The sequence below is a fragment of the Indicator indicator genome, chromosome 13 (assembly GCF_027791375.1).
Source record: "Indicator indicator isolate 239-I01 chromosome 13, UM_Iind_1.1, whole genome shotgun sequence".
Taxonomy (NCBI): domain Eukaryota; kingdom Metazoa; phylum Chordata; class Aves; order Piciformes; family Indicatoridae; genus Indicator; species Indicator indicator.
Window position 1 is genome coordinate 2,027,742 of NC_072022.1, and position 24,938 is coordinate 2,052,679.

Here is a 24,938-nt window from a genome sequence, read left to right on the forward strand (position 1 = left end):
CTTCCTGAAGCCAGTTAAAAAACATGCTTTCACACAACACATACATTTATCATATGGGTGAGCCATTTTTCATGGCTGTCCAGAAAAAAAAACCAAAACAACCCCCAAACCACAGCCACCCTACTTGATATAGCAAACTTCTCTCAGGCATCTGTTGTTGGCTATGGAAGTTAAACGATATTTGAAACTGAAAGCCTTGGAATCTATTAACACTCATATGATCATTTACCTGGAATATTTTAACATCTGTGTTTCAGATTCTAAGACTGTGAGTAGCTAACCCTTTCTCCTTCATAATTTAGTGGAGACTTAAGAACTAGGAGCTGGCAGAAAATGCACACAAAGGAGGAGAGAGAGATAAGAGAGAGATCTTGGTTACCTCTTCTTCCACAGACTTTTCTTTGGTGGTAGAAGTGGAAGCAGTATAGTAGTAGGATGATGTTTGTGTGTAGGAATAAAAATTCAGAGGAATACTCTTGCAGTTGTAATTCTGTTTGAATCTCATTTGTATCTGCGAGTTTTGTTTGCCTAAATGGTAATTTGGATTTCTTGTTCTCTGTCATCAATAGTTCTAAAGTTGATAGAGTTAAATTCTGCAGTGTTACTTTTGGTACAAATACCAAGAACTTCTTTCACCTAGAGAATATTTTTCCTCTACCATCAAAAGAGAAACTACCACTTTTTTTTTTTTTTTTTCTTGGAAGACATGCGTTCCTTTTCTGTTGGGTTATTCACAAAAGCATTCAAAGTCTGATTTCCAACTTTGTGACTGAGTTTCAGACATATGCGTGTCTCATTACAAGAGAACTCAGCAGGTGAAATATTTTGCAAAGTAGCAGAAAAACCTCTTTGGCTCTCTCCATTTCTGAAACCAAATGTCAGTGTTCAAAGGCTGATCTTTTTTGTGTGCTAGATGGTTATGAGCTTCTACTTAGCATGAGTTGTTTAGTTTCTTTAGTCATTCAGTTAGCACAGAAAGTGCTAGAAGATGCGTGTGCTGTACATGGAACGAGTAAATTAATATGAAATTCAGTCTTAACTCATTCCATTGCCTTCACCTACATTTTAGTTAGCTAAATGAATACACATAACTGAACTCAAATATTTAATCAAGTAATATAAGTAAGGTCACAATCCCACAAAATTAGCATCTTATTTCTGCACTGGTCCATGGAATACCTGAATTACTAATTTGTATGGTTTCAACTAGACTTGTACTATGTCAGGTATTTTTATTGAATCAACAGGTATTTCAGTGCAAGTGTGGCCTTTTAAAGGAAGCTTCAGTTTGTGAACATCTCAGGGGATGAAAAGTGTCATGAAATAATGTGTAATGGAAAAGTATAATGGCATAAGAAAAGACTAGGAGAGATGGAGCTGTATAGTCTTCAGAAGAGAATGCTGAGAGGAGATCTTATTAATGTCTATAAATATCTGTGAGGTGGGTGTGAAGATGAAGGTGTCAGTCTCTTTTTGGTGATGCCTGGTGATAGGACACAGAACAGCAGATACAAGCTGGAACACAGGAGGGTCCACCTCAACATGAGGAGAAACTTCTTTACAGTGAGGGTGATGGAGTACTGGAACAGGTTGCTGAGAGAGGTTGTGGAATCACCTTCTTTGGAGACTTTCAAAACCCAGCTGGGTATGTTCCTGTACAGCCTGCCCTAGGTGATCCTGCTTTGGTGGGGGAGTTGGATTGGATGATCTCTGGAGTAACATTCTGTGATTCTGTGAATGTGTGTACATCTTTGTGCTATGTAAGACTGCATAAAAATTCAAGACAATGAGATGCAGCAAATTATTTCAGGTATTTCTTGCAGTAAGAGCATCATTTCCTCATGCTAATTTTGTCTTTCAGTATTTCTGCTGAGCATTCAAAAGCAGCGCCAAAAATATCTGTGCAGGAGCCTGTTCCTTTAAGATTCACAAAATTGGTTATAGTGTTCCATGTTTAAGAATTGTCTCAAATTTTCCAGAAACTATTTGGAAGAGGAAGAGATGGCTATAGGGAGCCAGTTAGTAACCAGGAAAGGGATTGTTTTTTTCTTTTAAATTTTTATTTTTCTTTTAGGACTTTGGGACAGGAAATATTGCAGAATAGTTACTGTACTCTTTTGATTTACTCAGGCTCTTTTCTGATTTAGGCTGATTTAAGAGGGATTTAGATTGTGATTAGGTTCTTGCCTGTTGCTCTTATGAAGAGGTTAATACATAGTCCTTTGGGAAAACTGAAGTAGGAGAAGCAAACTTGAACTCCTGAGTTAACTGAACACTTGAGAACAGTGACCCTAAGGAGAGGAGAATTGGTAGAAGTTTTTATGGTTTAGTGAAGTCCTGAACTGAAGAAGTCAGGAGCAGAAAGAACAGGAAAGCCTAAATAAGTACACTAGGTTCCTGACCTAATGAAGAACACCTAATTCAGCAGTTCCATTGACCTCTAGAAATCCCAGGACATGGAAGAGAGAAAAGATACAATGAAAAAGATTTGCAATAATTTCCAAGAGAGATGGATTTTGCTTTACAGTCTCTAGGGCATCTGTCAAGTCCCAGGAGCCAAGGCACAAACAGATTGTGTGCATGTAGGATAATTCCAGGATATAATCTGGCCTGAGGCAGACTTTATTCTTGTGAAGGCATCCAAATATACTCTTTCTGAGTAGGGAAGGAATGATATAAGTACATATAGAGCTTCATCACATAAAAGCAGTTTTTTGTTTTGACCTTCAGTTTCTTGCCAGTCCATTTACACTGTAGTGTCTTCAGAAAGTAAATCTCAGAGGCAAAATTCCCACCAATATCTCCATAGTATGCAATCATCTTATCCTTTGTGTGGAATTAGAAGGAAAACAGGAATTGTATTTTGTAATCCTGCTAGTCTCCTTTCTTCAGTTCAGAGAGGAGAAACTCTCAAGGGATAACAGCATCCTTTTACATCTCATATATCTGTTCTCTTTTCAAGAAGAAGGAACTAAATAGCCTGACTGTGAACATACGCAGTCCATACAGGTTCTGAGACCACCCAAACCTGTGAATTTTAGTACTGAAGCACCAGGCCTGATGAACAGTGCAGAGAGAGAGAGGAGTTTCCGAATCACGCTGTTTTGCTCCTATGCCTTTTTTAAATTGCTGAAATTTCATTTGTTAAATGCACCCATCTCTCTGAAAGTTCCATTGAATAAGATAATTGCTTGTCAACATAAGGGCTTGTGTAATCTTCTTTTCTTTAGGGAGAGATCACCTGTTACAAGAATACTATAATTTGAAAGCATGACTAGGTGGTACCTGGAGCTGAGGACTAGGCAAACGAAATGGCAAGATCAGTTTTCAGTGCACTTTTGGGGTGGCTGGATTGAAGGATGACTTCATAAAGTTATTTTTGGATGATGACACAGTGAGATACCAGAACTACACAGCAATCATTGTAGACTTTTCCAACACCTAAATAGATACTCTTTCATCTGAGAGAAAGCAGGGATTTGTTCCCCCTCAGATCTGTGGGACAAAGAATCTCTCAGGTATCATACTCTGACAGATATTTGTTGTGAGATGTGACACAACTACCAGATGCTTTGGATATTTGGGTAGAGCAAGGATTTTCTGCTGTGAGTTGACATTATGTTAGACTGTAACAACAAACTTTGTTTGATTAGCTGCCCTAAACAAGTGATGTTTGTAAGTTCATCTATTTCAGTTTCATGCTTTTACAGGTTCTACCATTAGAAGAGTTTTTTACTAATGACAACTTGAAGCAGAGGTTGGTTAAAGTGAAGTTGTGTATGCTGAACCCTGCTGCAAGGATTACAGGGCACAGAAGATGCCACAGGAAGAAAATAAGCCTACTTAATGGTTTGAGATATCTTGAGCTAACCTTTTTTTCACCTTGCTGGAGGGTATCAGAGAGTATCTTGTGATACATGAGGAATAATGCAAAAGAGATTCCACAGGCTACAGTGGGCCAAAAGTAGCTAGTGTGGCTGCATGTACTCAGTGGTCTCAGAGCCTTTGACCCAGGTGCTCCCTTTACAGACTTTGCCCATATGAAAGAGTAGCTGGTGATGTGTGTAAAGAGATTGCCTTTGCTATTCAGGCAGTTTTGAAAAAAGGCTGTTTCCAAGTTGGTGAGGCTCTTGCCAGAACCCGATGGTTTGGGTAATGTTAGTTTAAGGCATATCTTCCTTTTCAGTTTGTAAGAGTTGCCTGCCCACTGAATCAGTTGGTTGTCTTTAGGTCTTCATACAGCTTAAAGAGAAAGAAACAAAGCAGAAATATTTCTAGTTGCCATACTCCTGGGAAGTCACAATGATTTACAGAGTCCAGTTAATTGCTCTTCATAGGCTAACTTGTATGTACCCCACAGAAGCGTCCAAAAGACTGGGGAAGAAGTGCTAGACTTGCTGAATTAAATGGCAGTGCTCCCACTGAGTTCAGTGGGGCCAGTGTTTTACCCAAAGAAAGCATAAAATAAGCAAGATGTTGTCTGGGACCGAAAGAGAGTTGGGAAAATCAGAGTTGTAACACTGCCTATTCAGCTCCTCAAACTGTAATTCTCTTAACTTAGCAAACTCAAAGAAAGAAACAATACAAAACACTGTTTCTAATTATTCAGAGAACCTTTCTTTTGAGGGGATTTGCTAGTTTCACAATATTTACGCCCAAACATAGTTCTGCCATGCTTACAAAGACAAATGTCTGTCTAAAAAGAAATAGAAAAGTAATGGCAATAGAGATCTAATCTTGCCAAAGACTGAAGACTACCCCATATGCAGACATGCAAATCTCAGAATCACTCCACATACTTCTGTAACTTCCTGACAAAGGAAGTTTTCAGAGGTCCTGAAGAGATGTTAATTAACTACTTCCTAGGACCCTGGCTTGTTCTCTGAAACTGTGTCAGAACTCCCACTGACTCCAACAATACAGTTCTAAGTCCTTTGAGATTAGTGTTATTTAAGAGTGAACTGAAAATTTCTTACCTTGCAAGACCTAAGTTCGGGGCCTCACACTCCTCCGATTTCCCTAGAATAGCTGGTGACACAAATAACACCTGAAACAGCCCTGAGCTGCATTCCTCCGAGTACTTTAGGTGTTAGAGAAGTCATCAGATACAATAGGTGACACACAGTCCCTATAGTTCAGCTCTGGCAGGTAAACCAAAGGATTTTTCAGGCTAAGTATGTCAGTCTTTTACCCCACCTTGTCCCCCCCCCCCCCCCAACCTTTTTGCTTTAAACAATGCATGTTCTCTGTTAAAGATGTGTGATCTTGACAGCCCATTTAGTGTTAATTATTCCTTATTACACTGCAGATAAGACAGAGGTGTTCATGGGAATATAAAGGAAAAAGAAAAAAATAATTGAGAGAACCCCCACTTGGAAGGGTTGTAATTCTCAAAGGAGAATTTCAATCTAATGTTTGGAATTCGGTCCATTTTAGTTTTTAAGCCTGGATTTGTGACAGGAATGTGCAGAGTGCAAATCACAGTCTCACAGTATATCAGAGGTTGGAAGGGACCTTAAGAGATCATCAGGTCCAACCTCCCTGCCAGAGCAGCATCACTTAGGGTAGTCTGCACAGGAACACATCCAGGTGGGGTTTGAAAGTCTCCAGAGAAGGAGACTTCACAACCCCCCTGGGCAGCCTGTTCCAGTGCTCTGTCATCCTCACTGTAAAGAAGTTTTTCCTCATGTTGAGGTGAAATCTTCTATGATCAAGTTTGAACCCATTGTTCCTTGTCTTATCACTGTGAACCATTGAAAAGAGCCTGGCCCCTTCCACATGACACCCACCCATCAGATATTTATAGACATTAATCAGGTCCCCTCTCAGTCGTCTCTTCTCAAGACTAAATATCTTCAGGGATCTCAGTCTCATAACAAATAGTTGTGAGTGTTCCAGCAGAACTGCTCCTGGAGCAAACTGAGGGTGTGAGTGAAAAGGATGAAACACTATCAAGGGCTGGTGTCACCAGAATGATTCCAGTAAAAGAAAGAGAAAAAGAGGAATAGGGGAAAAAAAAAGACACAGGCAGGTCCATGGAACCTTCAGGTTCCTAGAAAACAAAATTATACTTTTAATTATTTTTAAAGAAAATTAATTTGATACACGGGTAGTCTTTCTATGTGGTACGGACAAACACAAGGAACACGTGTTACACATAATTCAGTTCCTTTATGTGAGAAGCTTAAATCAGAAAGATATCAGAAAGAGATGACACCTCATTAGCTGTCACCTTCATCTGTAAATAAAATACCAAATATATATGAAAAAAATCTTTCAGTCAGCATGTAAATTTTAGGAATACCTTGTGCATTCCGCTGATCTAGCCACAAAGAATGGGGAGGCCACATCCAATCACTCACTGGTTTCTACTCCTTTGATGGAGCCTCCAGTTTCATTGCAGATGGGAATAGGAATGGAAATATTTTGTCTCTAGCAGAGGCATTTTTTAATATGGAACTGGTGGCAAAACTAAGCTCTAGTAATAATAAGTTCCTTTTGGAAGACAGATCTATAATGGATTCTGGTAGGAAAAAATGTGTTAGTTTATGGTATTTTGCTAAGGTCAAGCACCTGGATTATCTAATCATTTTCTATGACGGATTGAAGATTTTTAATTATCAAGAAATGTCTGATTTTGCAAAATACCTTCTAGCCAAGAAGTGAAATCACAAAAACAGCTGCATCATGTGTTTCATTTGTATTGCTCTACTTCAAAGACCTATTTTTTTCCTAAGTGAGTTTTAGACTAATATGGAATAGCCTAGGAAGGAAATAAAAGATACCTCTTGCCTTCTTTTCATAAAAGACTAATGTCTCATTCTTATAATTTCTCTGGCTGCCACCCTGTGTGAATTCTACTGTGTCTTCATTGCTCTAGGTAGTATTTTTGTTGTAATCAGTGCTCTCTGTACTTGACATTCCCAAGAATATGCATCCCAGGCTCTTCGTTTTGGTTTGCACAGTTAAATCACGAATGCTGTTGGGACATAAATGATAGCCAAACTGATAGAAACTGATTCTTTGACTGATTTTTGGGTGCTTTTTAGGCTTCTCTGAGAGCTGGCAGTCAGGAAAGGAATCTGGCTGCAGACCTTAGTTCAAATTATGAGTTTCCTTGTCTTCCAGCATTAAAACCCAGAACATTTCTTCATGAGGACCCTGAAAGTACAGACCTGTGAGCAACAGAGGAGGAAAAAAAAAAAAAGAATCAGTATTCAAATCTATTCTGCCTGGCCAACATGACCAAAAGGAGCAGTGTGATTAATCTAAAACAGATTATAGATGGATGGCCAGCAATCTTAATTACTGGGTGCCTTTTTTGAAGCATGTGATTCCCTTTTAGCCTTTCATCATCAGTGTTAAAATTCTGTATCCATAAATTTTTGTGCCATTAACCTTACAAATTAGCTTGGTTTCTTTTTATGTTTCTATTCTTCCATTGTATTCTGCTGAAGTGGTGAGAGCCTGTCTGTTGTGTCTGAGGTGAGTCTGTTGACAACTTGTTTCTTCCATCTGTTGCTGACTCTGGCTTTTGGTTTAAATTCTCCCTCCCGATATCGTTCATGAATTAAACTCCTGGGTACTAAAGTCTAAAAAAAACCCATTTAATATATGCATATTACAAACTCTTCGCAAATTACCATCTATAATCAGCAAGCAATAATCAGTAATGATTAATGATAACATTTTGTCTTCTATCTATTATTGATTTCAAATCACATCCACAAAAGATAAGCTAATATTACACCAGATGAGGCTTGGCAAAAACCACAGTAGAGGTAGAGTATTTTTCAAGGTTTTGCTCATTTCAGTGAGTTACTTTTTGATATCCCAGTATTGGGAAGAACCTCCAGAATGTACTTCAGAGAGAGGAAGATAATTTAGTTGTTCTGACTTGGCCTCCAGACAAACCTGTCTTTTTCCCTTGAGTGCACAGTAAAGCAGGCTGCCTAACTTGGATTCCTAAATCATATGCCTGAAAGCACACAGGCGAATACCACTATCCCACAGAGTGATAGGGTTGGGATTAAATTCAACCTAAGTCCCATCTCCCAGTTTTTACCAGTAAAAAGTTTTTCAGTGGGTTTTTGGTCTTTTTTTTTTTCTTTATTTCTTTTTTTTTATTGACTCTTTAAAGAAGAGAGAAAAGAAGCAGCCAACCAGTCTCCTTCAGACTTGCTTGTCAGTGCCAACTCTTTTGCTTTTCACTACCTTCTTATTGAGATAGTCCTGAGAGTCATCTATGAGAAATAGAACTGCCTGTGGTGATGTACACTGTGGTGAACGTTTTTGGAGTTATGTATCTCCTAGAGGCTAAAATACCCAGTTAATAGAGTTACATTAGTTTATACCAGCTGAGGATATGACTCTGTTGCATGTATTCTTTTTTTTTTTTCTTCATTTAAGTCATCTTTTCCACGTGTGGATTGTTCCTTAATTTCCTCCACAGCTAGTAATATAGGGAAGGCAGGATGGTCCAATCATAGTTGTTGATCATAAATCCTGTGAGACTGGAGACCATGGCTGGAAAGTCCAAGACACGTTCTTCTCCTGAATAAAAGTGTTCAGAGAAAGCCAAAGGGCTCAGAGGCTTAGGAAACCATGTCACATGTTCTGTGAGTCCAAACGAGTTATTCCAGCCAACTCAAAACCCATAGGACATTTTGTTGAAGAAAAACAATGAAGTCTGAGAACAGATTCTGGTGAGGAATCCTACAGCAAAAAGAGTTGTCTTGAGGTCTACTTTACCCTTTTAGTCAGTGCTGCCATAGTTTTAGCAAATATATTTCCTGGTTTCTTGGCCATCTCCTTTACTGTTCTATCTGTGAGGAGAATAGGCTGGGTGGGTAGATCTGTGACTATCTAAAATTTGTTTTGCTTGCTGCAAATCATACTAAAAGATTTTTTTTTTTTTTTGCAAATTTCCTATGCAGCATGACTGATCACTGACCACAAACGTATGCACACACACAGAGGAAGTTGCTATGTATGACTGTATAGTCAAGAATTTTTTAGAAGGAGGAAAAAAAAATCTAGAGTTTTCACCAAGTTAGTTCTTTTTACAACAGCTGTTTTAGAACATCTGCAGCCATCTCATGTCAGAGGAACAAGTCTCTGAAGAGGAGAACAGCTTTGGCTTGACTTGATCAGGTTTCCAGATAACATTAATAACATCTGGAGCAGGGTACAATCAGTGTTTCCACTGTGATGAGGTTTGGTGACTTTTTGCTAATCTCAGTCTGATGCTTGTTGAGCCTAAATATTGTGCTTGAAGAGCTTTCATGTTTGTAGCCTTGCCATTTGATAAATTGCACTAATTTAGTCAAGCTCAGCACTTTGGTTAGAAAAATCCTGATTATTCTGAGGAGAAACATGGATGCTTTGCTCCTAAATAGCCTATTGATCCTTTTTCCTAATTGTTGTATGCCTGTATTCCACATATCGCCACAAACCCTTTGAACTGTTCAGTAGATGGAGAGACTTCAGATATGCTTTTGCCCGGCTTTGCCAACAGGAAAACTGTGTCTTCAGACAGCAAGGCCTGAAGAGTGTGGTGCTAGGCCTCTCTAAACATACTACATTTAGCGTAGTCCAGCAGAAGAAATAAGAGGAATGGAACAACTGGAAATTCAAGAGGAATATCAATTGCCACAGGCCTCCCTCATTTGTGTTGTATAAGTGGAGCAGTTTGCATGGATTAAAGCTATTGTTTTTGGCTGGATGCAAGTATGGGTAAGATTTCTTGTGCTGTTTTACCCTATTTTCCAAGAAGCATATAAAGCAGTTGCATTTTCCTTGAAGTCTGCTCCTCATGCTTTACCTGCGTAATTATATCTACCTGTTTTAGAATGTCTTGTGGCAAATAAAGTGCAATCAATAATTAAAGGAAGGGGTTATGTTCAACACTATGTGCATAAAGTGAAAATAAGCCTCTTGAGCAAAGAAGAAAGTAACACCACCTTTTATTTATTTCTGAGACGACTCTGAATTTATTGATTGTTTCTGTGTTACTATGCTCTGAACTCAGTGGGCCTGGCTCCAGGACTTACCCTGTGTTCCTCAAATGTACTTGGCTTCTGGCAGAAATGCTTAAGTGGGTGAAGATATTGTAAGAATTGTGTCTTCACAGGGCTTTGTTGCCACGATGGGTTTAGCCTTTCCTTTGCCTCTCAGTTACTGCGAGGTTTTACTTTAAAAAAGCTAAACTGTTACAGGATTAGATGATATCTTTCGCATATGGACAGAGGATCCTTGGTAGGTAATTCATTATTGCAGATTGGGAACCTTGCCCTCAACAAACATATTTAATACACATAACAATGTCTCTTGGCTGTGTGCACTCCTGGCCCATCCGCTTGAATGGCATGGTGCCTGCTCCTTAGGGCACAGGTTTGAAGTGATGATGGGTTTAATTTGGCATGATCTGTGACAGTGTAAATACCATCACCTGTTCAAGAGGTACTTCCCTGTGAGCTATACCATCTCTTTAAAGAGAGTCCAGTGGATGCTACAAAGATGATGAGGGAATAGAAGCATCTCTCTGATGAGGAAAGGCTGAGAGACCTGGGGGTGGTTAGCCTGGAGAAGACTGAGAGGGAATCCTCTCAATGTTTATCAACATATAAGGAGAGGGTGTCAAGAGGATAGGACTAGACTCTTTTCAGTGCTGCCCAGTGACACGACAAGGAACAATGGGCACAAACTAGAACACAGGATGTTCCACTTAAACTTAAGGAAAACTTCTTTCCTGTGAGGGTGTTGGAGCACTGAACCTGGCTGCCCAGGGAGGTTGTGGGATTTTGTTCTCTGGAGAGATTCCAAACCTGCCTGGACATTTCAGTCATGGCCAATGTGGTGTGGGCAACCTGCAACCCTGCTTTGCAGAGGCTTGTACTAGATGATTTCCAGAGGTCCCTTCCAACCTTCTGTAGCTATTTTACCTTCAGAATTCAAAGCCTTTTATTTAGGGTGAATGTTCTAAAATTTATTTTTGTAGATATCAGTTAAATAGCGTCCTCAGAATATGAAAACTCCAGACACTCAGTGACACAAGAATGTCCATGTGAATATGACCTCAGCAAAGAGAATTGCCCTGGAAAATCCCACTATTTCTTTGGGTGCTTCATCTTTTTTTCTTTTTGGGTGGTGCTTTTATTTTGAATTAAGTGTCTTGAAAAAGTTAACAAGAATCTTCAGAGAGAGGAATAGATCTGAAGGCAAAGAAATCATGAGTGAGATATAAAACCTATGACAATAAATGAGTTGTCAGTGATAAAGCAGCACGTTAGTGTTTCTACCTTCTTGGTACTCCTTAATTATTCTTTAAAAATGGATAACATTTTAATGCAATTTAGATTGCCTTATTCTGGAGGTCAGTCTAATATTGTATTGCATGATGCCAAATTACTCTTCTCACAGTTAGGGGATATAATTAAAAGCACAAGCATGCTGGTTTTGATTAAGGGAGCTGAAAAGACTTTATTTTCTTACTAACTAAGAAAAATTGAGTTTCATGGAAATAATTTGGGGGTTTTAGTTATGCTGTTTCTTAACCTTTTCTTTGCCATTAAACTACTAGTGTGTGGCTGCTTGGAACAATAAAGGTATTGGTAGACCAGATACAGATGCTGTTTTATCTGAGGGCCTCTTTAACATCTTTCCAAGGAAATACATTGTGATCCAAGGTAAAGTCTATTTTACGAGACTCAACTAGTAGCACCAATCATTTGGGGACTCTACAAAACCTCTGCTTCTCTCTTGCAGAGTTAAGTGTAAACTTCATAATTTCTGTCTACAGGAATGAAATAATTTTTACACAATTAAAACACATGTTGAAATACACTGTCAAGCAGAGGACTGAGAAGCTTGATTGTTCCTATAAGGGTATCCGCCCCAAACACTCACATCTTGTTCTGTTTATTATTTTGTTTTTTCAAAAAACAGAGATGAGCATGAGATCAAAGCCTAAGCAGAGCTCTCCTCTCCCACACTTCCACTTTTTGAGTACTGGCAGTTAACATCTCTGCCGTGGTCCCATCCCTTGGAGTGTGTGATTGCAGAAGAATCTCAGCTTTCAGTGAAAAAAGTAAAATAAAGGCACAATCCTTTTAGCTGATATTGCCATGGGGGAAATGGAGCTTGAAATGTGATCCAAGTGGCTTAACTACATGTAGGGAAATAGCAGGAAATCCATGCTATTTTAATTTTGTAGAAGTCATGGTCCTTAAGCCATGTTTAGAATTCCTGGGGATCTGGCTCATGATTTGTGAATGCATCAAGCTGGCAGGACTGTGCTGTTTTAAGCAACCCATATCTCACTTATTTGCACAATGTAGTTGTGTGTCGCAGAGAGCTGTTTTCCTGTCCCGTTTTCTCTTCTTTTGAGTTCTGATCTGGGGCTGGGTTAACCTCATATTTTCCAGTGAAATAAACACCTCAAATCTTGGGGTGGAAAACTTACTAATGAGGTACTTTTTAAATGTAAAAAATAAGTTAGATTTTCTATCTGTATGTGACCACTGTAGTAAAAATTGTGACAGCACCATGACATATAATATCCTGTAAAAGACAAGTAGGTGTACAGTGAATTTTCTAGGTAGAATAACATTCATAATTACACAAATATTTGAACTGTCAATGGAAGTGACTCTGCTGCTCTACTCTGGTGAAACCCCACCTGCAGTACTGCATCCAGCTATAAAGCCCTCAGTAGGAGGACATGAACCTGTTGTAGCAAGTCCAGAGGAAGCCACATAAATGATCAGAGGGCTGAAACACTTCTGTTGTGAGGACAGGGTGAAAGAGGTTCAGTTGTTCAGCCTGGAGAACAGAAGGCTCCGGGAAGACCAGGTTGACTGGGACTCTGAGCAACCTGCCCAAACTGAAGATGTCCCTGTTGACTTCAGAGGGTTGGCCTTGAAGACCTTTAAGCATGCTATAATTTTGTGATTCTGTGTTTTATATCAACTCGTTTGTAATATCAGAAAAAAAAAAATCTCAATTGATTCAGAAGCCATTGGGTGAAGACATCAGGTTCAATATTTTTTCCTTTCACTGCTAATAATTTTCCCATGCAAGACAGATATTGCTTGCTGTTAAGAAGCAATTGGTGAGATCAGTATGGAGATGGTTAAGTTTCTTCCTCTATCCATACAAGGGGTGCTGCTTCTGCCAGGAAGGTGGGTGGGTGGGTATATGCCATAGACTAAGCAGGTCACAGTGTTTGTTGGTCTCTGCACACGGGGCATTTCAAACTTGTCAAGCTGCAGGAAAGTAGTTTGGCCAGCCAACGTCTCTGAACTGTACTTTGAAGGTTAAAAAAGACTTTAAAATGCTTTCCTGGGTGCAGAAATATTATAGTCTGTTTTGCTGCTGAGGTAGGTTTGGAGGGGAGCCAAGGAACATTCCTGTGGCTATAGACTGTGTATGAATTGAGTTCAAAAGAGAGATCACTTGTTCTAGTGGACTGACAGGTATTTTCAATTTTTTTCAGCATTATTTCATTACTCATAGTTACTCAGATTTATTTTGTCCTGCTAGAGGCACTTACTGGGCACAGGGGTAGATTTAATTTCAATAGAGGTTTGGACCTGGCTGTACTTATAGTACTATTAGTCCACAGCTGAGAAGGGAAATCCAACTTGGATTGTTGATTTGACTCTTGGCTGAGAGTTTATCAAGAGGGAAATAAATTTTCAGTAATAAAAGCTGTTCTTGACATTCCCTTATGCATTCCCTAGGCAAAGGTAATGATTAAATGGAGGTTGCACATTAAAACTTCATAGCCAGAGGAGAGAAGGAAGGACAGAGCAGGATGCCCATCTGTGCTATTGGATGCTACAAGCTTGTGGTGTTTGGCTTTATTATAGACTCCAAAGAGTTTGAGGATCATCTTTCTGCTTCTAATGGTTAGGATATGTGGTGCTAATTTAAAGTGTTCATGAGTTTTGATGATTCATTCAGTAGTGAGATTATGATGACCTCCATGGTTAGCCTTTGTGCTCTGATTCAGACCTTTTAATTTGCATGCAGACTCTTTTTCTTTCCTTTCCTCTTTTCTTTCCTTCTCAAATGAAGGTTTTTAGGATAAGAAGCACAAACCTAGACTGGTTTAGAAAGAAATAAGGACTGTGGTTATGTGCATGTAACTAATAGATTTGTTCTCATAAAGGCTACAACAAGTACTTCACAGAAAATTTAGCCTTGCTATCACCACCCTGTGCAGTGTGATGTTTTGAGTATCAGTAAAGCAATGCAAAAGACCCTTTGACTGCACTCTTTCTGCTACCTGAATACCAGGCTATGATAAGGGTAGAAGTGTATAAGGGGGTAATGAATATGTGATACATATGTGAGACAACTGGCCTGAAAAAAACCAAAACCAAAACAAAACCTGTTTGTTTTCTGTATTAGTAATGGCCCAGAGGAAGAACAAGGTTGCAACTGTCACATTGAAGAGTATATTTGTGTAGAGAGGGGGCCTGTGTCTTTCGGTTTACAAGGCTGCATTTCTGTGCTTTTTGCTTTTCTAAGTTTTGTACAATGTAATCAGTTAAATATCAATCAAGGTCACTTCTTGCAGTATCTGACAAAGTTGCATGAATTTACAGGAATATTGATGAAAAGATGGAAGCTTAGCATATAATACAATCCAAGAAGTTGCCCACTGAACTGTGTCCTGCTTCAGTTGTTTGTCTAATATATCTGTCCTAAAAGATTACCCACGATGGAGACTCCAGAAACTTCTGAAGCAATGTGCTGTTCTGTTTCTGGGTTTAGAAATCTTCTTTGTCTTATGTCCAATCCTTGTACTTAGTGTTTTATACACAAATCACATGGAAAGTAGCTTACATCCTTCTGTTCAACAGCCCTCCTTGGAGGTTATTGTCGCAAAGGCCCTTCACCCTTTCTTCTAGAGTAAACAGCTCTAGTCTTTCAACCATGCTTTACAAGTCATATTTTCTAGAAGTTAAAAGATAATGTACTATCTTGATGGGCCACGTGGGAGGAGAATGAGGTTGCCAAGAGAAACTCTGTGAGAAATTATTTATACTCCAAGGTGTGGTAATATATTTCATAACTCCGTTAATATGAACACCAACATGATATCCTTTAGATTCCTCAGAGTTTGCATTCCTTCAGTGTGATTTCCTATGAAGCTTATTTTATTGAGTGTTTTAGCAAAACACTCTAGGCTAGAAGTCTATGTGCTGGACATAGCCATAACTGTGCCCATAAACAGTAGTAGGTGTGGTCACAGCTCAGTGTTCAGCTCACCAGGGCACCTGGTTCTGCAAGCTGTAGAAAACCAGGTTCTACTGATATGAGATGTGCCAATGTCTCCTTGTATCATCATCTCCATCCGAAGTCTATCTTTCTCATCACAACCCTGTTGATGCCACTGGTTTGAAGTCTTAACTGTCCACTCAGAATTCAAATGAGATGACTTAAAATGTTTTATTAGGGAAGCTAGTCACTTCTAATATTTTTGCATTAGCAGCTTGAGTCTCAGGTATTTTCCCCCTTCACAAGCTTTTTTCCCAGTGTTACCAGTTATACTAATGATGTAACATGAGTCCTTTTTTTTTTTTTTTTCCTTACATTGGGATAATAAAGTAATATTTTTTTTTTTCAGCATAGCATGAAAACAAGTGGTCTTATCTTTTCCCCCAACTCTTGCTTTGTCGCTTTATTTCTTTTCCTTTGTTTTACTTTCCTTTTTTCTTTTTCCCATTTCTTTTCTTAACCCATAGTAGTTCCTACCTTACAGCCCTCTGGAAATGCCCTGAATTGCAGTGATTGGACAGAGCCACTTCAGCCTGATATATGCCATTGTATAAAGGCCCCTTTTTCACCACTTGAGATGGTCAGAAGGACCAACAGGAATAAAATTTGGCTCTTTAGGGAAATGGAAGGGGATGAGCTGTTGTTGTATGAATCTTTACCCCCTTCTTTTCCTTTTCTGCATCCCACATACCATATGTAGTTGGTAGCTAGAGCAGGATCTTGGTATTTTCTCTGTCAAGAAGCAGCTGTCTCTGTAATTCATTTCATAACTCCTTTGATGCTTCCAGAGGAGGAGTGGAGAGTCTGGGATAGGCATCTTCTGATAAAAGGAAGAGGAAGTGCTCACTGTTGTGCTCTTCAAGGGCTAGGCCAAGGGACTAATCAGTTAGCAGATGCTAATCAGATACACGCAGATTTCTTCATTTCTCCGAGTACAAGACTCTGTACTAACATGCTTTGTCCCTGTGGCTGGTAAATCTAGCAGAAGCTTCAAAAGCTGGTTTCAGAGCAAAAGTACTCTCATGTCTGAGGTGTTTCCTACCCCTCTTCATCATATGGTCTGCATAATGTTCTGAAGACAAATGCCTTTGTTGCTTTTGCTGACAGTCTGGTTTCCTTTTGGAAAGGGCTTTGCTATCCTTTGTGAAGACTCCTAGTCAAATAGTGACTGCCAAATGGACGACTGGCCACAGATTTCTGGCACTGCACTTGGTGCAGGTTTCTCCTGTGTAGCCATGACGTACGTGACCAGCCCAACTGTCCCATATAAAGGAGGCTGAAGCTGTATGTTGTGCTTGTTGCTGACTGCCGTTCCTTGCACAAAGTGATGGGTGTAACTTGCCCCTCACGCATCTCTCGCAAAGAGAATTTAGTCACAAAACTGGTTCAAACTATTTGAATCTTGGTCCCAGTGGGATATATTTTTTATGTATTAATTCCTATCAAACCATCCACAAGCAATAGACAAAAGAGTTAGAAGCACATGAGGAGATTGATATAGAGCTCTGTAGCTGTTCCTGTTATAATTGATTTAGAATAATTGACTCATTTTCCTGTAGAAATCTCTTCTTCCACAGAACACTATTATATTCTATGCTACCTTTTGTTCCTTTAGTTAATAGAGCTATATAACAACTGCATATCTGTGCTGGCAAATGCAGACCATTTGAACTCTAAAATATTAATTTTAAAAGTACCTATGGCTATTTTTAATAGTAATTTAAAATGATCCTAAAAAGCACATGTTGAGATAATGAGAACCATAAATATTGGTTGGCATTATTGATTCCCATGTATTGCTTCCGTAGATTACTTCCATTTTCCACATTTCTTTTCATGTCTATACTAATCAGGGGGTTGGATTTTAAAGGTATTTATTTATACCAAGCCTTGTGTAAATACAAAGTTCTCCAGTGGGAGTAGATTAAGCCACAGTTTATCACTATGGAAGAATTAAATTCTCAGTTTTCGTTAAAAATTAAAGGAAAGTGTTTAACTCATTATATAAGCAGAGAGGAAGTAACTTCCTCTATTGTGAAAAAAAAAAAAAACAAACTTGGGGGGAACATTCCTTATTTTTGCAGAATAATTTTTTTCTGGTTAATGGAAAGGTAGGAATGTTATAGGAATGAAAAATAATTTTCATTAGAAACATAGCAAACTGCTGCAGGCTCAGCCAAGACAATGTGTGTGCTTCAGCTTCTGTGAGGGAGCAAGGTCCTCTAGCAGCTATGAGTTGTGATCAGGACATTGGGGTTACATTTATTGTCTTCAGTGTGATATTCTCTTTTCCCTCCCTCCATCCCTTCCTCCATAGTTTATCCATGAAAACCTGGGGCCTTCTGAAAAACCACAAAACAAGAATGGACCTAAGCTACCCTGTGAACCTGAGGTGATTCAATCATACTAATACATGTTGCTGCAGGGATGCTGGTTTTCATGTTAGAGATTTTTTTTTGGTTATGTGTAAACCTTTCCCAAGGCTTTTGAGATAATAAAAAATGAGGTCCACTGAAAGATGACTCAGATAAGTTTCAACTATAAAGCTTTTTGAAGTCACCTGTGGCAGGTGTCCTGTGTTAACAAAGTGCATCCACTCTAGAAAAAGTAAGCATATTCCTTACCACATGGTTATTAAAAAGAGTCATTTACTATTGGATAAATACTTGTACAGAGCAAGCAAATTGTACAGGGCTTCTGAATGATGGACATCAATGGATTTAAGTGATGTCATGTAAAGTGCCATCATCATTGCTGTCACTCCCACCTTTCTGCAGAAGAGCACTGCAGACAGAACAGGGATGGGAAAACTGACATTTTTTTCCCCACACTTCTCATCATTGTTTTTCAAAACCAAACCTGCTTGTCAGACTCTATGGCTGACTGGTTGATTAAGTTAATGCTGTGCCAGCTTTATGTTCCAAAAGTATTTCCTTATTATATGAGTTTTACATTCTCTCAATTCAGTTCTGCTAAAACTTTTCTAAAACATATGACTATGTAGACAAAACACTATTTTTTTTTCTTTTCCCTTTTTCTTACAAGAAAAATGCACTGTATGCTATGGTGCAAACACAGGAGTGAAATAGAGTTCGAAGCCAATGCAAGTTATTTATTCTTTTATTATTTGAGATTTTTGCTTTATTTCTTGTAATTGTATACATTTGACAGTATGGACTGAGATCTCACAGAATTAGAGAATGGTGAGGGTTGAAAGGAACCTCCAGAGATCATCTAGTCAAAACCCCCTGCTAAAGCAGGGTTGCCCACATTAGGCTGCCCAGGAACACATCCAGGCAGGCTCTGAAAGCCTCCAGAGATGTCTTTGCAAACATCCTGGGCAGCCTGTTGCCCTTTGTCCTGTCACTGGGCACCACCGTATAGAATCTGGTCCCATTCTCTTGACCTTTGCCATTTAAATATCAATATTTAAAGCTTTGATAAGATCCCCTCTCAGTCTTTTCTTCCCCAGGCTAAACAGCTCCAGGTCTCTCAGCCTTTCCTTGTCAGAGAGATCCAACCAGTCAGAACTGACTTGCACTGGTGGTGCGACTACTATGGTGGCCAGTGGGATGGATCGTTTGCATTGCACTCCTCTCAAAGGTTATTTCTTTTTATGTAAGTGGAGTCATTTTCATACAGAACTAGTCTCTATTATGTACTGCTGCTGTGTTTGACAGGTTGAATACCTTACAATGCATGTTTTTCATTCATAAAGTTTTTTTTTGTTTTTTTTTTTTTTTTTTTCCTCACTATGGTAAAAGGAAAACACAGTGGCAAATCTTACCTGGAAGAGATGATGTGTCAGCATTTTGTTTTATTGGACATCAATGATACAGTATATCACTAAAAGTGGTTTTAGAGCCTAGGAAGCAGCACTATTGATCTCCTGGAGTCCTGTTGCCAGAAGTTGTATTAAAAAGCTTAACACTATGATGTGTAGTCTCATGGCAGCAACATAGCCAAGAATGTCCTTTCCCAGAGATCATCTCTCTGAGAGTCCCTGTGATGTGGTGAATTTACTGAGGTATGTTGCCTGTTTGCTGTCCTCCTGTAAACCAAGCTGTTGTGTATCTGGACAAGAGTTACAGGTTTTCAGTGTTTTCAAAGTAATTATCCAGAGGTAGAACAATTTATGTGCTGTTGCATGCCTCTCCTTTCCTCCCTCTCCTTTTTGAGTGATGTGAAATACAAGTTCTAGTTTTCTGTTTATCATCCATTTTGAGAAAACTAAGCTATGGCAGGTGAATGTAAACGTGTGCCAAGATTTCAATTAAATGATGATTGGGAATGTCAACACTGGAAAGAAGCAGTTCGTTGGGTTTTATTGGTATTACTGGTTAGTCATCAAGATACACTGTTACACGGTAGTTGCAAAATTAGTCTGTATCAGTGAAGTGAGTTGTTCCAGGTTTACATTTGTATCTCTAGAACAAAGCACTAAATAACATGTAAAGAATTTTGATTTTTTTTGTCCGTGGTCATTTTTTAATTTTTATTTTTTAATAGTTTAAAAATAATATTGCTGTTACTCTATTGTTTAAATGCAGGTTTTAAGTTATTTAATATTGCATGAAATTTTAAAATGCTTACAGGTGTTCAGTTTTGAGCCACTCACTACAAGAAAGGCTTTGAGTTGCTGGAGCAGGTCTAGAGAAGGGCAATGCAGCTGGTGAAAAGTCTGTAGAACAGGTCTTATGTGGAGTGGCTGAGGGAACTGGGGTTGCTTAGTCTGGAGAAAAGGAAGCTGGAAGGAGATCTTGCTTTCTACAACTACCTTGAAGAAGGTTGTAGTGAGGTGGGGCCTGGTCTCTTCTTCGTATAGTAAGAAGTGATGTGATGAGAGGAACCAGCCTCAAGTTGTATCAGAAGAGGTTTAGATTGGACATTAGAAGAAATATCTTCACTAATAGGGTTGTCAAACACTGGAACAGGCTCCCAAGGAAGGTGGTTGAGTCACTGTCCCTGGAGGTGTTAAAAGACATGATGTGGTGCTGACATCTGTGGTTTAGCACCAGACTTTGTAGAGCTAGATAATGCAAGATCTTGATCTTAAATGTCTTTTGCAACCTAAACCATTCCATGAGTTTGTGGTTGTATTTTAGAAACATGCCCATGAAGAAATAATGCATAAACACATGCAGGTTTGGAAGGGCATGGATAACTTCATAGTTCAAGTCTTGATTTGAAAAAATGTATGGGAATCCTACTTAGCTTAAGAATCCTGCTCCATTCATTTCTAAATAGATCTGGAGTTTTGTAGTAATGTGGGGTTGGATTTTCCAAATAAGTAGTCACCTGGAAAAAAAAAAAACACAAAAAACGAGGCTTTTTAGAAGTTCTGTTTCACACTCCTGACCATGGGTGTCTGACTGGAGTATTTTTTAACTCCTTCAAGACCTTTACTGGTATCATTAGGCATTAAGGTCTATCTGCAGTGTCTTTGAAACACGATTTTTAAAGCTATTTTTAAAAACATTGCCTCATATCAGCTTCTGGAAATCTACCTGTTTCAAATGCAAGATTTATTAAATACAAGCAAGCTTTTTGCAGTCTAACCCATGTAAAAGTGAGTAGGAAGCATGCTTTTGTTTTCAGATCTCTGCTCTAGTCCTGTAGTACTTCACTAACTGGAAATTGTTGCTATTTCTTATGTCCTTACCCAGGAAGGAATGTGATTTAGTAATAACTAGAGGCGGACAGTTTGCTTAGGCACCAAGCTCTTAGGTGTTTAGTATTAGCCACTGTTTTTGTTAGCTTTACAGATCATTTTTACAAATTGTTCTTAAATGGGGTGTCAATATTTTTCTGTGTTTGGTCCTTTGTTTCCTTTTAGAGCTTAGAAAGGGAACAGGTACAAGATGAAAAAGATTATGGAAAAAAAGTTAATAAAATCTGCTATGTTTACTCAGTTACAGGCTTAGACTTTTGGTTATTTCTTTTTCCCTGTGATTTTGTTGGTGTGTTTTTTTTTTTTTCTTCTTTCTTTGCTAGTGTTTCTCCTCTAACAAGAATGTGTTCTTATGTGCTTTCATACAGTACTTCAGAAGCCATTCTGATTTATAAGGCAGCTGTCTTAATACCTGTGACTTGTCTTTCCCATGTGCCTGCACATCCCTTTCTACAGGGGAGAACATAGCTACAACATAATTGGAAAACATTTGAATATGGCTTTCTTCCCAATAGCTGCTGTGATTCATATTCATAAGTCAGTGACTAAAGCTAAAATTACTGCTCTATAGATTTCAACACTTCATCTTTTTAGTTTTCATTTTGTTCTGCATTGCTTAAGGAAAACCCCCTGTATATCTATTCAGAGAACAAAACCCTACACATCCACAATTCAGGTCTGCCTCTAATAATTTGAGAAATGGGAACTCTGATGTATGTTGTTGCTATTAATAATATTTAAATATGCAGCAGGGCTTTTCAGAAATGGTCTGTGTTTGCAGATGGCTGCATGCAGTGTTTTAATGAGGTATTCAGCTTGTTTTTGTTAGACTATTACACAGAAAACAGAATGTGAAACAACAACGAGAAAACTGCTTTTCTGAAACAACCCAAAGCAAAATAAACCCAAAACCCAACCCAGATCCACCAACAAAAAAAAGGCATTTCAGTAGGAGAAACATTCATGTAGTACTGTGGCTGATATTCCACCTTTTCATACAGAAAGCAGCAGCAGCGTGTTTCCATTTACACCTCTCAATCTCTTCTCCTTCCCATCTCTTCAAGATTTGAAATGCACGTTTTTCAGGTTACATAACCAAGGTGGTATTTCTGAATTGTCTCTCCTCAGATGAAATGCAAGAGTAGATTGTGCCAGAACTAGTCTAAGTCCTTAGATGTGGAGAATTTAGCCATATGGAACATAGGCTTGGCCTTTCATTTCAGTGGGTATAAGCAGGACTTTAGCATGGAAACAGAACACAATTTTGGGATAGACAGCCAGAGCTGTACTCTGTATTCAGGCTGTGTTAGCAGCACACAAAAGCATGATCCACTAAGACAGCCTGTTGTGTGGAGTACACAAGTTGATGTGAAAACTCCTCACTTTTATATCATCCTGGTATGGATCTCTCCGTGTTGGCCAGAATCACATTCAATTGTGACCTGATTTTGAAAGGTTTGTGGAGTATTTTGGAGGAAGTTGAAGATGCAACAGCCAGGGGTAGTCACTGTCTTTAAGGAGATGAGGGATTCACATAGAGATAATGTTACAAAGAATTAAAAGTAATTACCTGCAACCGTTATAAGGACATTTATTTGACAGTTTCCCCTGAAACTGTCTATATGATTACCCATTTTACAGATGTAGTCCAACATTTTGGCTGTCGCAATTAATTGACCACAATTAATGAGGTACCTAGAGTGTTGGTTAAACCAAAGAAACCAGGCAGTTAGCCTGTGTGCTGCTAAGATAACCCTTGAAAAATGACATGAAGAACAAAATGCAGGCATTTATATATTGCCTCTCACCTCTGTGCTTGCTTATTCTTGTTCTCCCTCCTCCTTCCAAGACAGAAACATCTATGTAAGGCTTGGCTGAGGCACAGCTGAAGACTTAACTTGAAAATAAGTGAAACATAAAGTGCTGTTTAATTCACTGCAGCCTTGGTGCATAAGCAAGATGTTATGTTTCATGCTACGTAGTAGTATCACTGATCCCTGGAGACATCACACCTTGTGTGCTCTTCCCTTTCAGACGCTTAATGTTTTACCAATCCCAAGTGAATACATAAACCTGTGGAACATTTTGAGTGTGGTGCCATTTTAACTTTTTTTTTTTTTTTTTTTTTTTTTTTACGTAAAAAACTACAGATGTTTGTCTCCTGTGTGAAGTACTAAGATCTGGTCTAGGTATTTACAGCTGAGGAGATTTGGTGGACATGTTTTCATTTCAGCTTGGATCCCTTTAAGCTGTATTCTATAAGGAGGAGAGACTGATTCAGACTTTACAACTTGGTATTTAGGGTGCTGTCCTGGCACATGGGACAGCTGGAGCAAAATCACTTTAAATCATATCTGCAGAGATTTTGCCAAGAATTGGGCAGAGCAGTTTTCTGCAGCCCTCCATATTCACAAGGCCACACACATTCTTGTGTTGACAAAGTTCTAATTCGTAAAGGAAACCTCACTTGATTGTCTCCAGGCAGTATCTTCATGCCCCTTATGTCAATTCATAGTTCTGTCCCTTGTTATGATCTATGTGACCTTCCTTCTTGAGGGCAGCATTAATTGCTGTTTTGTTAAATGATCCAGTTTTTCATTCCTTTTAATGACTATTGAACTTGGAGGAGAAGGTGCTCTGCAGGAAAAGAAAGCAGGGGTGTATTCAAATGAAAATCCTACAGGATCATAGTCTCCGCCCCTAGCAAGAAAATAGTTGTGAAACTGAATTAGGTATCTTTTGGGATCTTGTTTGCAGTGAAGATTATCTTCTTGCTGATATGTTTAAATTAAAATTTTAATCCTCGTAGGTCTGTAAGCTTATATGATTTAAGAAGACCTAGAGTTAGTGGCTATGATTTCTGATATATTGTAAGTAATCATATTGTAGATAATTAGATTGTGCAGGCATGAGCATCACTTATAAGACACGAGCGTTCTGAGGATCGTCTATGAAGAACTCACTTTTTTCACACCATGAAACAGAGCAGATGTGCTGTGGGGGTGCCAATGTCTTCACTTTCCTATGAGCACTAGTTCAGGAATAGAAATGAAAGAGTTAATTGAGACAAAGTTTTTGCTGTTTTAGAATCATCTTCTATTTGGGCAATCAAATGACACTGCACTTAGCCCTGAAAAACAGATTTGTTCTGTAAAGAATCCAGGTATGCTGACTCCTCTGGACATTTCACATAATTTTACAGGACACAGCTGTTGTTTTTATTCCTACCAACTTTTAGATTCTATTCAGTCTTTCTATCTTATTTCCTGAAGTCAGGAATAATTAGTTTCTTTGATGCTTCTTTTATTTCCTTCCATACTTTCTGTATGTTCTCATGCTGAAGTTCTGTCCACCTTTTGACTTAATTAGAATTTCTTCTAATTAACTTTAATGCAAAGATGATTGGAACTAGGCTCCCAAACCAAATTCTGACAAACTGCAGCTGTGATTTATCAGTGAAGGTATAGAAGCTTGGCTGGTTGCCTATGTTAAGAATGGTCTTTTCCTGACCAAAATCTTCACCAAGAGTCAAGATGTATAAAGAAGCACCATCAGATAAACAAATTTTGTTCTAGACACTGAACACATTTGGGAACCAAGCCCCTCCCACCTTGATTAAGACAGCTAGATTCAGAGATTAGTTTTGGCAACACTCTGAGAATGGTAGGTGGTTGTACAATGGGGTTCTTGTGTATAATGGTGATGACAGTTGATCCAAGAAGGTTAGTTTTTCCTCCAAAAACCTTTCACTGCTCAACTCATACAAGTATATGGTTGGCCATGGGTGTCTTTTGGGAAGACATGTCAGCACTCCAGTGAAGTGTTGATGTTTCTACAGAGTGTGTTCTGCTGCAATAGGATTTCAGCTGAAAGAGTGCTGTGAGGCGGACTTCCAGTGGCCAAAGCAAAGAAATCTGATTTCTGGTCAATAGCTTCTGTTTTTTGAAAGTAGTTCTTACTTGTGCCAAGTCTTCTTTGT